This window comes from Scyliorhinus canicula, chromosome 4 (genome assembly GCF_902713615.1).
Source record: "Scyliorhinus canicula chromosome 4, sScyCan1.1, whole genome shotgun sequence".
In the NCBI taxonomy this organism is placed as follows: Eukaryota; Metazoa; Chordata; class Chondrichthyes; order Carcharhiniformes; family Scyliorhinidae; genus Scyliorhinus; species Scyliorhinus canicula.
The window spans coordinates 108,121,399-108,135,655 of NC_052149.1; the positions used below are offsets into that span (position 1 = coordinate 108,121,399).

The 14,257-nt window shown below is 45.0% G+C and overlaps 1 protein-coding gene across 1 annotated transcript in view; it reads left to right on the plus strand.

The window, feature by feature from the left end:
- LOC119964898 (procollagen galactosyltransferase 2-like) overlaps positions 1-14,257 on the plus strand; it is a 212,485-nt gene that overhangs the window by 56,043 nt on the left and 142,185 nt on the right. The gene's annotated exons all lie outside the window — the stretch shown is intronic.

Sequence of the window (14,257 nt, forward strand, 5' to 3'; positions counted from 1 at the left end):
ACATATTGTAATTCATGTATACGTTCTTTAAATATGAACTGTCTGTTAGAAGTGGGTTAACAGACCTTCCAATTAAATACTAATTTGATGTTAATTATTCAATAGATGTCACTGATATATAAAGGGGTTACAGGAAGCACTATTTGTTGTTAGAGATTTGTGTGTAAAGTGGGATCACAGAAATAAAGAAACAGAAATCTTGTTACCTTTACTCTACAGAAACGTAATCACCATCAACCTCTTTAGGAAGGCTCACCAATCTATCCTTGCGAATTTGCGATTCATACCCTCATAGTTCCCTTCATTTAAATTCAGGAAGCTAGTTTTGGATTCACCTACCTCACTCTCCACCTTAATGAGGAATTTTATCATACTCCTCCTCCACTGTAACATTGCTAGCTTGGTTTGTCCAATGTATGTATACATTACAGTCACCCAGGATTATATTTGTACCCTTACTGCATGACTCTCTGATTTCTTGTTTAATAACTTTCCTTATATCTCTACTACTTTTTCTGCCCGTTGGTGTTTCTTATCTTTACCCATTCACATTCCACATCGTAATTTTCCGAGCCAATGTCCTTCCTCACACTTGCATTGATTTCCTCCTTTACTACCAATGCTACCCCACCTCCTTTCCCTTTTTGTCTGTCCTTCCTAAATAATGAATACCCCTGATGTTCAGTTCCCATTTTAGTAACCCTGCAGCCATGTCTCTGTAATTGCAATTATATCATAACCGTATATATCTATTTACACAGTTAATTCATCCACCTTATTGCAAATGCTCCACAAATTAAGACTTGTCTTTTTAACATTATTAATCATTTTATTTTGCATTCTGGCCCAATTCGTTTTTTGCCTTTGTTTTTTCTGCCTTTCACTTTTGCTTCTTACATTTCTGTCTAAAAGAACTCATTTGTAGAGACATGTTTGACAAAAATATTCTTATTTGTTTGCAAACATGCAATGAGTAGATCATATGGAAACACAGCTTATTACTTGTGTATTGGATAATATAGAAATGAACATAAATATCAACACAATTGCTGAGAACGGTGACAATCTAAGGACCATAAAGTAAATTGAGATTGGTTTTACAATTGCTGAGAACGGTGACAATCTAAGGACCATAAAGTAAATTGAGATTGGTTTTACAATTGCTGAGAACGGTGACAATCTAAGGACCATAAAGTAAATTGAGATTGGTTTTATTATGTAGTCCTGAGCCATTTCGTAGTTGATAGATCTTCACTAGGGGCTGGTTTAGCTCACTAGGGGCTGGTTTAGCTCACTCAGCTAAATCGCTGGCTTTTAAAGCAGACCAAGCAGGCCAGCAGCACGGTTTGATTCCCGTACCAGCCTCCCCGGACAGGCGCCGGAATGTGGCGACTAGGGGCCTTTCACAGTAACTTCATTGAAGCCTACTCGTGACAATAAGCGATTTTCAATTTCAATACATTAGGAAGGTTATCTTCCTATTAGTTTAAATGCTGTTATTCTGCCTGTGCATTCACCTAGTCTTCACTGTGGAATTCAATTATATAATCTGATTTGACTGAGTATCGTATAAAAATCATACAGGATGGTAAAGGTTTTCCACAGCTTCATTATTAGAACATAAAGTGATACAATGGGAAGAAAAGGCTACGAGGTCCTGTATGGCTGTGCCAAGTGTCTGTCTTCTCGTCAGATCCTTCAATCAATCCTGCAGCCTCTTGAATCCATTCATTTTACCCTCTCCAATGGCCTTTCCAGATAACTTCTTCCAGAAATCCATTAGATTAATTAGATCACCTCAAAGTCTCTTCGCAAAAGAGGCCAACTTCTTTGAACATTTAATTTAAGTTCATAAAGTTCAATATCGGCTTACTGGTTCTGAGCATTGCAAGACCGTTATACCTCGAGAACGTTCAAACCCTCAAAAAGTCCACTTTGGGGCAGCATGGTGGCGCAGTGGGTTAGCCCTGTTGCCTCACAGCGCCGAGGTCCCAGGTTCGATCCCGGCTCTGGGTCACTGTCCGTGCGGAGTTTGCACATTCTCCCCATGTTTGCGTGGGCTTCGCCCCCACAACCCAAAGATGTGCAAGGTAGGTGGATTGAACATGCTAAAAATTGCTCCTTAATTGGAAAAAAATGAATTGGGTACACTAAACTTATATATTTTTTTAAAAAGTCCCCTTCTGATCTTCCTTCACTTCTCAAGTTGTTGCACCTACTTTCTCTTTAGTTTTGCTTTCATTTTGTATGATTGCCACACTGTCATCCTCCAAGTATAGAACATAGAACGATACAGCGCAGTACAGGCCCTTCGGCCCTCGATGTTGCACCGACATGGAAAAAAACTAAAGGCCATCTAACCTACACTATGCCCTTATCATCCATATGCTTATCCAATAAACTTTTAAATGCCCTCAATGTTGGCGAGTTCACTACTGTTGCAGGTAGGGCATTCCACGGCCGCACCACTGTTTGCGTAAAAAACCCACCTCTGACCTCTGTCCTATATCTATTACCCCTCAATTTAAGGCTATGTCCCCTCGTGCTAGCCACCTCCATCCGCGGGAGAAGGCTCTCACTGTCCACCCTATCTAACCCTCTGATCATTTTGTATGCCTCTATTAAGTCACCTCTTAACCTTCTTCTCTCTAACGAAAACAATCTCAAGTCCATCAGCCTTTCCTCATAAGATTCTCCCTCCATACCAGGCAACATCCTGGTAAATCTCCTCTGCACCCGTTCCAAAGCTTCCACGTCCTTCCTATAATGAGGCGACCAGAACTGTACGCAATACTCCAAATGCGGCCGTACTAGAGTTTTGTACAACTGCAACATGACCTCATGGCTCCGGAACTCAATCCCTCTACCAATAAAGGCTAATACACCATAGGCCTTCTTCACAACCCTATCAACCTGGGTGGCAACTTTCAGGGATCTATGTACATGGACACCGAGATCCCTCTGCTCATCCACACTACCAAGAATTTTACCATTAGCCAAATATTCCGCATTCCTGTTATTCTTTCCAAAGTGAATCACCTCACACTTCTCCACATTAAACTCCATTTGCCACCTCACAGCCCAGCTCTGCAGCTTATCTATGTCCCTCTGTAACCTGCAACATCCTTCCGCACTGTCTACAACTCCACCGACTTTAGTGTCGTCTGCAAATTTACTCACCCATCCTTCTGCGCCCTCCTCTAGGTCATTTATAAAAATGACAAACAGCAACGGCCCCAGAACAGATCCTTGTGGTACGCCACTCGTAACTGAACTCCATTCTGAACATTTCCCATCAACTACCACTCTGTCTTTTTTCAACTAGCCAATTTCTGATCCACATCTCTAAATCACCCTCAATCCCCAGCCTCCGTATTTTCTGCAATAGCAGACCGTGGGGAACCTTATCAAACGCTTTACTGAAATCCATATACACCACATCAACTGCTCTACCCTCGTCTGCCTGTTCAGTCACCTTCTCAAAGAACTCGATAAGGTTTGTGAGGCATGACCTACCATTCACAAAACCATGCTGACTATCCCTAATCATATTATTCCTATCTAGATGATTATAAATCGTATCTTTTATAATCCTCTCCAAGACTTTGCCCACCACAGACGTTAGGTTCACCGGCCTATAGTTACCGGGGTTATCTCTACACCCCTTCTGGAACAACGGGACCACATTTGCTATCCTCCAGTCCTCTGGCACTATTCCTGTAGCCAATGATGACCTAAAAATCAAAGCCAAAGGCTCAGCAATCTCTTCCCTGGCTTCCCAGAGAATCCTAGGATAAATCCCATCAGGCCCCGGGGACTCATCTATTTTCACCTTGTCCAGAATTGCCAACACTTCTTCCCTACGCACCTCAATGCCATCTATTCTAATAGCCTGGGTCTCAGCATTCTCCTCCACAATATTATCTTTTTCTTGAGTGAATACTGACGAAAAGTATTCATTTAGTATCTCGCTTATCTCCTCAGCCTCCACACACAACTTCCCACCACTGTCCTTGACTGGCCCTACTCTTACCCTAGTCATTCTTTTATTCCTGACATACCTATAGAAAGCTTTTGGGTTTTCCTTGATCCTACCTGCCAAAGAATTCTCATGTCCCCTCCTTGCTTGTCTTAGCTCTCTCTTTAGATCCTTCCTCGCTTCCTTGTAACTATCAAGCGCCCCAACTGAAACTTCACGCCTCATCTTCACATAGGCCTCCTTCTTCCTCTTAACAAGAGATTCCACTTCTTTGGTAAACCACGGTTCCCTCGCTCGACCCCTTCCTTCCTGCCTGACTGGTACGTACTTATCAAGAACATGCAATAGCTGTTCCTTGAACAAGCTCCACATATCCAGTGTGCCCAACCCTTGCAGCCTACTTCTCCAACCTACACATCCTAAGTCATGTCTAATGGCATCATAATTACCCTTCCCCCAGCTATAACTCTTGCCCTGCGGGGTATACTTATCCCTTTCCATCACTAACGTAAAGGTCACCGAATTGTGGTCACTGTTTCCAAAGTGCTCACCTACCTCCAGATCTAACACCTGGCCTGGTTCATTACCCAAAACCAAATCCAATGTGGCCTCGCCTCTTGTTGGCATGTCAACATATTGTGTTTTTCAAAGCCCTCCCATATGAATCGCTTCAGAACATTTTACTGTGGTGGAGGCATAATGAAAATCCAAGCTGTGATTGTTGTTGATCAAAGTAGGGATGAGTTGAAATAATTTGGGAGAAAAAGTAATCTTTGGCCCAAATAGGAACATTGCTTTGGGTGGCTTTTCCATTTAAAAATCAAATGGCAGTGTACATTAGAGCGTCACGGTTGTGGAAAGCTGATAAACTAATGCACCCTATGTTACTCTGCATCCAGGTTTTGTGGCAGAGAAATGGCCAGCTTTCAGGAGGTTGCAATGCAAGCCAACATAAGTCTCACTGAGGATTGACAGGGACCTAAGACCACACTCTATATGTTCATAAAATATATATAAAAAGCAGGATGGCTAAGTCATAAAATCCGAAAACAAAAGCTGGATATAGGCTTTGAAAATGACTGTCTGGTCATGACTCAAACAAAGGGGACATTCTGGCATTCAGAGAAGCTGACACTTCAATATCTCTAAAGGTCCACTAATTACCTATGTGACTGGAGAAAGAAAATTCCAAGAGAATTGTACAAAGTCCATTTACATTTCTCAGGCCATTTCTGGCCAACAGAGATGACGACAAGTCTGAAAGGACAATGGACCCTGTGAAACCTCTTTTGAAATCCATTATGGTTGAAACATTGACAATCTCAAAAGTCTATACTAAGGAATATACATCCTTTGTCCAAGTGAAAGTGGAGAAGTGGGAATCACATGACCCCATGAGCTGGTGGAACAAGTAATTTTGCCTTTGGGGGCTGTTAAGCGCAGACTGCCATTACCTGTCTTGGAGGCAGCAGCTTGGAAAAATGGCTCTGTCCAGGTTTGATTATCTGACTCCCCATCCACATTATTTCTACTGGAACTTCTGTACCAATGCCTACAAGACTTAATTCATCCCAACATGCCTATCCCATCGTGGAAGACATCTTTACTGAAAAGGTGAATTATCCAGCATCAGTTTTCAAGCTGCCAACCTCTGTGGAGGAATACACCATTGGACTTTAATTCTGGATTCTGGACTCAGGTAAAATAATTATTATTTTCTCTGTGGTCTAGGCGCTTGTAAATCTTTCTTTCTCTAACCCCCTCCTTCATTGTATGAATGAAAAGGAGGCCACAGACCCAACAGAGTGTGGATCATATAGAACCATCCCACTCTTTAAAACTGATGCAAAAGTCCTAGTGAAGGTGTTGGTGAGGCACCTGGACAGCTGCCTGCCAGAAGTAATCGCGGAAGATCAGACTGGGTATCAATGGCAGCCAACTAACAGCAAGCATCAGACCCCATCCGGGGAGAGGACACAAGAGGTGATCGTCTCCCTGGACCCTAAGAAAGCCTTTAATCAGGTAGAATGGAGGTACCTCATGGAGGTAATTGACCGATTTGGGTTTGGAACAGGGTTCACCGCTGGGTGAAGCTCCTGTACAGCACACCGACGGTGAGCATAGGGGCGAATGTCACCAGCTCCGAATACTTTTGGCTGCACAGGGGAATGAGGCAGGGGTGCCCGTTATCACGGCTCCTGTTCACATTGGCCACCTCGCCACAGGCCATCGCCCTTAGATCATCAGAGTGGTGGATGGGTATTCTGAGAGGGAGCAGAGAGCACAGAGTCTCACTCTATGCAGATGACTGGTCCTCTACGTGTTGAACACCCTAGCCAGCACGAGAAAGATAATAGGACTCCTGAGGGAGTTTGGTACCTTCTCGGGTTACAAATGCAATTTGGGAAAGAGCAAAATCTTCCTGGTGAACCCCCATGAGGGAGGAGTGGAGCTGGAAGAACTACCATTTAAAGTGACCCAAACTCCAAGTCAGGGTACCTGGGAATCCAAGTGGTCCACTCCTGGACGAGGTTTCACAAATGGAACTTCTCCAGCCTGGTGGAGAAGATGAAGAGAGATGGGACTCACTCCCTCTTACGCTAGTGGGAAGAACACAGACGGTCAAATTCAATGTGCTGCCTAGGTTCCTCTTCATATTCAGATCACGCTCAATCTTCATCCCCAATCCTTCTTCACCAGGGTTGACAAGTTAATCATGGCCTTCGACTGGGGTAAAGAACCCATAGGATATGCAAGACCATCTTACAGCGAGGACGACACGTGGGATACCTGGACCTACCAAACCACCTGTTGTATCACTGGGACAGCAAATGAAGAGAGTGAGGGGATGGCTAAGGGAACCGGAGGCCTCCTGCTCTGGGATGTGTCTCTGAGCACTGGCCACCGCACCATTCCAGCAGCCCCCCACACACACATTTGAGGTGTCCAGTTGTAGTGACCACACTATGGACATGAAACCAGTTCATACGCCATTTCAAGCTTGGTGAGATGTCCATAGAGGCCCCCATCTGCAACAACCATAGGTTAACACCAGCAAGGATAGACGCAACATTTGGGATGTGGAAGGAGGACAGAGAGTAGAGGACATGTACTTGGGGAATAGACTGGCGATCCTGGGGGAACTCTCAGAGAGGCGCCAACTCCTGAAAGAGAATGAGCTCAGGTACCTGCAGCTGTGTGACATCCTCCACAAGGAGACAAAAACGTTTCGCCATAGACCCGGATACACATTTCTGGGCACAGTGGTAGGGCTAGACTGGGTAGGGGACGACAAATGTGGAGACATCTGCGGACGACTCCTAGAAAAGCTCACGTTCCATTAGATGAGACAGACTGAAATGGGAGCAGGAGCTGGGCAAGGAGATGGTGGGGGGGAGACTCTGGAGCAAGGCACTGCACAGGATCACCTCCACCCCCTCTTGCACTGGGCTAAGCCTGATGCATCTGAAGGTGGCACACAGAGCGCCCCTCACTAAGACAGGCATGAGTGGATTCTTCCTTGAGGTAGGGGATAAATGTGAGTGGTGTTGGGAGGTCCGACGAACCACATATGCATGTTGTGGTCCTGCCCCAGATTTGGAGTTCTGGACGGCCTTTTTCAAAGCCAGGCCCAGAGTTATGGGGGTCGTGATGGAGCCGTGCCCGTCTGTGGTGGTCTTCGGTGTGCCAGAGCATCCAGAGCTCAGGACAGGGAAAGGAGCGGACACCTTGGCTTTCGCCTCACTGCTTACCAGGTGGAGACTTCTGTCAGGCTGGAAGTCGGCAGCACCACCAGTCAACAGGGCCTTGGAGTAACTCTCAGACCTGGCTGGGTTCCTGAAACTGGAAAAAATAATATTCTCGATAAGGAGGTCTGAAGAGAGATTGTATGACACGTGGAAGATGTTCACAAACTCTTTACAGACCTGTTTGCAACCAGCACCTCTGTTGTGGTGGGGTGGGGGGGAAGCAAATATGAAGGGGGGGGGGGGGGGGAAGATAGGAAGTAGGGACAGGGAGCACCACCTTAATGAAAGAGAGCTCATGTATAGCAGAGAAAAAATGGGGAGGAAAACATTCATAGGAGTGGACACAGATCCCTCCCACACAGGTCAAACCGGGAAGGTGGACCATCCAAACCCCCCCCCCCCCCCCCTCGAGAACCCAAAGGGGGGAACAGGACAACCCCCCCCCAAAGAAAAACTAATGTAACTATAAACAATGTAAAGAGTCCTGGCAGTAAATTGTAAATATGTATGTAAAGTTTCATATAATTATTATTCCTAAAAGTTAAAAATCCTCCAAATTCACTTTTAAAGAACTGTATGATACACACTAATGTAAATAATGTAGGAAAAGATAGACTACTGTCACAGATGCGGTGGCGTAGAATCATAGAATTCACAGTGCAAAAGGAGGCCATTCGGCCCATCATGTCTGCACCGGCCCTTGGAAAGAGCTCCCTATTTAAGCCCACAGCTCCACCCTAGCCTCATAACCCAGTGACCCCACCCAACCTTTTTGGACACTAAGGGCAATTGAGCATGACAAATCCACCTAACCTGCACTTTGGACTGTGGGAAGAAACCGGATCACCCGGAGGAAACCCACGCAGACACTGGGAGAACGTGTAGACTCCACACAGACAATGGCCCAAGCCTGGAATCGAACCTGGGACCCTGGAGCTGTGAAGCAACGGTGCTAACCACTGTCCTACAATGCTGCAGCTTGTGATCCTTGTGTTGGTGTTGTCATTGTTTTGGTTATTATTATTGTTTTCATATTGTTCTGCAAAGTTTTGAGATTGTGCAGTTCATTAAAATATTTTAAAATAAAGACAAGGAGGCCAAGTTGCTACCCTCTCAATTTTTAAGTGTGTGCAAATAAACTGCCCCTCTGATTTTACCCTACTTTAGTTTGCTGTGTGGTTTTTTGGAAAAATTTTAAACACAGAACATGAGAAATAAAAGGACTACACAACCACCCCCCTCGTCAGCTCAACCAAACACCACAGTTTGCCCCCACCTGCCTTTAACAGCTGACAGTAACCAGCTACTTGAAAAGTAGTACAAACAAACCCCATCTCTTGTGGAACTCCTCACTTGCCTCCCACCCCCCTCCCAAAGAGCCAATTTCACCTTTTACAGACACAAAAACTATTAGACCCCCAACCACACCGAGGCACAGGGTGGGGTAATTGACCTCCACCCCAACAGGATCCGCCTGCGAGTCATCAGGGAGGTGAAGGTTAAAACATCTGCTCCTGCTTCCGTCTGCAGCTCTCGCAAGTTCGATACCCCAAATATGCCCCCCAGAATACTGGGCTCTAAATCCACATGCAAGACTACCGACATGGTGCTGAAGAAGGACCTCCAAGATTTCTCCAACTTGGGGCAGGACCAGAACATATGCATGTGATTGATTGGGCCCCTCCCACACCCCTCCCAAGTATTCTCCACGCCTTCAAACGACCGGCTCATTCTTGACTTCATCAGGTCCGCTCGATGTACTACCTTTAGCTGTATCAACTCCAACCTCACACATGAGGTGTAGGCAATCACCCTCCGCAGCACTGCACACCACAACCCCTCCTCCAGTGCCATCCCCAGTTCTTCCTCCCACTTGATCTTAACTACTTCCAAAGACGGCATGTCCTCCTCCGCAATCCTCCCATAGATCGTCGACATGACCCTCTCCTTCAGCTTCATCACCGACAGCAGCCCTTCCAGCAACGAGGGTGGTGCCACTGGAAAATTCGGAAAGACCTTTTTCCCCGCATATACCTGAAAACCTCCCCCCTCAAGATCCCAAACCTCTTTCCCCCAACTCCTCCAAACTCACAAAATGCTCTTCTAGAAATAGGTCCTTCATTCCCACCATAACCCTAACCCTTGCTCCTCACATCCCAAAACATCAATCCTCGCAGGCTCAAACCCATGGTTCCCTTGGATTGGTATCATCTTCAACTCCACCCCTTGCTGTGTGGTTAGTAATAGAAAATTGAATCTCACCGAAACTGAGGGGTTGGGAAAATATGCCACCGCTTCTAAAGCGGAAATCAAAACATCTTTCTGTTTATGGATAGGTGGCGAGATGAGAAATCAGGGCTCTTTAAAATTAAATCCCCTCTTGTCCAGAACAGTGATCCTTTGTAAACTGTCCTTTGAGTTTGTATCAAAATGATGTTTGTAGCGGTTAAAGAATAAGGCCCATCACTGCCCTCTGAATCTCATGATGGGCAATAAACATCTGTGATGGTTATATCCTGAGAATGAATAAAATTTAAAAAGTAGTTTGGATTATTGACCATATTCTGAGGTAGATATTGTGTTCTATTTACAGCATTGTCATCAATGGCAACTCATGATGTGGAGGGACAACCAAAAAGGTGGTTTTCCTTCACGAAATTGGAGCAGCTGTAAGGGAATGTCAACAACTGTCCCCTGTGCCAGTAGCTCTTCCCCCCCCCCCCCCCCCCCCCCCCCCCCCCCCCCCGGCCCCCCAACCATATACTGTCCTGCACACACTTTCCCCAGACAGAGATGAAGGGCTGAAGCCAAAAAAATGAAAGCCCATACTCGTGTCTTAGATACAGCTGCTCATTTGGAAGCCTTCAGATACACATCTGGTTTAACAGGGGCCGTGTGGCTGTGGAGTCTCTGGAATGAGTCTGCAATGTAAAGGGCATAGATTGCAGAACCATAATCATGGTAACTAGAAACATTTTGCTTTGAAGTGGTTCAGTGCTACGTGAACGTGCTGCATTCCAGCTCCGAAGTCAGATAGAGATGCTGAGCCCTTTAACATCCTAAAATGAATATCAGAATCATCAGACATAGAGGCTTTCTCCTACCACTGATAGGACACACCGTCAGATTTAAACTGCAGAATCAACTTCAGTCAACATAATATTACAAGCTGGTCTAAATAGTTACCTATGATAATTGGTATTTAGTATAATATTTATAATTAGCATTGAAAATAACCCCTTAGTCATGTAATGAAGTCAGTTGTGTTCTTTGGACACTAATTTTCTCACATATTACTTAATGTCAGACTCCCAAGGCCAGTAAGTATAGTATCACCATTGTACTAACAGCTGTTCATGTGTCTCATATTGTAAGCTGTTTCCAGTGTATGTTTGTTTATGAACACAGTCATTTAGCTTCTGTATAGAATGGTGAAGCAGTTTGAGTTCTCTGTTTGAATCGGCTTCGTAGGTAAGAGAAAATTCCCGGCAGGGTCACTGTCTGTGCGGAGTCTGCACGTTCTCCCCGTGCCTGCGTGGGTTTCGTCCGGGTGCTCTGGTTTCCTCCCACAATCCAAAGATGTGTGGGTTAGGTGGATTGGATGTGCTATATTGCCCTTGGTGTCCAAAAAATGTTAACTGGGGGTTACTGGGTTGCGGGGATAGGGTGGGCTTCAGTAGGGTGCTCTTTGTCGGAGCCAGTGCGGACTAGATGGGTCGAGTGGCCTTCTGCACTGTAAATTCTAAAATTCTGTGAAAATCTATTAGCTGTCCCCACAGATTCCTGCCATTGATCTAACACAGGCACGTTGGCTAGTCTTCCCCATGTCTCATACTCTGTTTCTTTGTCCTTGGATGTCCTTGCTGTCTGACGGGCCGTGGCACTATAGGTAGCACTTTCATCTCGGTTCAGAAAATAGTGAGTGGGTTTAAGCCTCTATTCTAAAACACAAAGATCTGGGGTGACACTCCAGTGCAATACTGAGGGGGTGCTGCACTGTTGGAGGCCTGCCTTTCGAGTAGGATGTTAAATCAAGGTCCTGTCTGCCCTTTATGGATGTAAAAGATTTAATGGCCCTACTTCAAAAATGAGACCCTGGCAATTATCTCTTATCCACGACGGTTACTGAAGTAAATTGTCTGGTAATGATCTTGTGGGACCCTGCTGCATGCAAATTGGCTGCAGTTTTTTCTACATTTCATCAGGGACTATAAGTAAACTGATTTCAATGGCTGTGAAGTGTTTTGGATGTCCTATGGCTGTGAAAGGTGTATATATGAAAGTCCTTTCCTTTCTATCTCTACTCTCCAGGCAGTTCTTTTCTGGTCCAATCTTAGTCCCGGCCTATTCCTAACATTTGCCCCTGATCATTACGAACTCCCAGGGAGCAGTCATTTATTCATTTCCATTCCAACTTCAAACATTCGCTTTATTTGTCGGAAAAGATTTGTACAGTTAAATTGTTCATGAAAAGTTCCAGGACTCTTTGCAATTATTACAAAATGTCCCTCCACTGAATCCAAAGTCCTCCTCTGCGGTTACCTCTCAGTCCTCAGTTACATTGCCAAGCAAGTGCACCACAGCTGTAACTGTTTCCTATCACTGTTTGCTCCAGCCACAGTGTAGACATGGGAGGACCAAACACATGGTCAGTCTATTTTATATATAACTCTTGGTCATTGTTTTGTTAGCATTTGAACCCACAAATGTTTGATGGATTTTCAAAGATTCTGTTGCAAACAGAAATATATATATTTCAAAGTATGTTTATGAAGCCCTTTTCGATATTAAAAACGTTTGGAAAGTTTGGATTTCTTTTCTTGCTGATGATCTCATGTTAGCTTACAGTTGGCAAGTGAAGCAATCCATCTAGATGAGATTTAAATTAAATAACTAAACTAAAAATCGTAATTCTACTTGCAGCGATTCAGGGTGGAAAATTCCAGCTCTCCCTGCCAGCAGGGTCTTCCGGTCCGGTGTTAATGGCGATTTACATTCCTCACGGGTGCTGCCATCTGGGATCCCACGATGGGGGTCGATTTCGGCAGGATTGGAAAATCCTGGCAGAGCGAAGGGCTGGAAGTTCCACCCTGATGGTTACGGGTTTCATGCCTTTTTAACCAGATAGAATGTAAAATAAGTTGAACCTTATTGTATGTGGTCCATACAAAGGAGTTACTAGACTCTGATAATTGATGTGATAGTGGTTGAGAGGGACAGTTTCTTTAAAGGGACAGGCAATACAACTTCTGGCCTAGCCAGTGCCACCCACGTCCCATGAAAGAATATGTTAAAAAAAAAGCTGAATATATGGCTGTTATTCCAGATTTTCCCCCGATAGCTCCCAAAGAGGTTGCAACTAGTCAAGAAATATGGTGACTAGCACATGGTAAGAGTCTGGACATCTTCTATATGGTTCTCTCCTGCATTTTAAATTTGTTCAGAGGATGTGGGCTCCACTGGCTAAGCCATCATTCATTGCCGATCCCTAGTTGCCGTTCAGAGGTTGGTGGTGAGCTGCCTTCTTGAAACACTGCAGTCCCTGAGGTGCAGGTACACTCACAATACTGTCAGGGAGGGAATTCCAGGATTTTGACAGTGAAGGAACGGCAATATATTTCCAAGTCAGGATGGTGAGTGACTTGGAGAACAACCTCCTGGTGGCGGGGTTCCCAGATACCTGCTGCATTTGTCCTTATAGGTGGTAGTGGTCATGGGTTTGGAAAGCGCTGCTAAAGGAATCTTGGTAAGTTCTTGCAGAACATTTTGTAGATGGTATACGTGGCTGCCACAGTTTGTCGGTGCTGGAGGGTTGAATGTTTGTGGAAGGGTAGCAATCAAGTGGGTTGCATTGACCTGGATAGTGTCGAGCCTCTTGAGTGTTGTTGGAGCTGCACTCATCTAGGCAAGTGGGGAGTACTCCATCACACAGGAAGCGAGGAAGGATCTAAAGAGAGAGCTAAGACGAGCAAGGAGGGGACATGAGAATTCTTTGGCAGGTAGGATCAAGGAAAACCCAAAAGCTTTCTATAGGTATGTCAGGAATAAAAGAATGACTAGGGTAAGAGTAGGGCCAGTCAAGGACAGTGGTGGGAAGTTGTGTGTGGAGGCTGAGGAGATAAGCGAGATACTAAATGAATACTTTTCGTCAGTATTCACTCAGGAAAAAGATAATATTGTGGAGGAGAATGCTGAGACCCAGGCTATTAGAATAGATGGCATTGAGGTGCATAGGGAAGAAGTGTTGGCAATTCTGGACAAGGTGAAAATAGATAAGTCCCCGGGGCCTGATGGGATTTATCCTAGGATTCTCTGGGAAGCCAGGGAAGAGATTGCTGAGCCTTTGGCTTTGATTTTTAGGTCATCATTGGCTACAGGAATAGTGCCAGAGGACTGGAGGATAGCAAATGTGGTCCCTTTGTTCAAGAAGGGGAGTAGAGATAACCCCGGTAACTATAGGCCGGTGAGCCTAACGTCTGTGGTGGGTAAAGTCTTGGCGAGGATTATAAAAGATACAATTTATAATCAT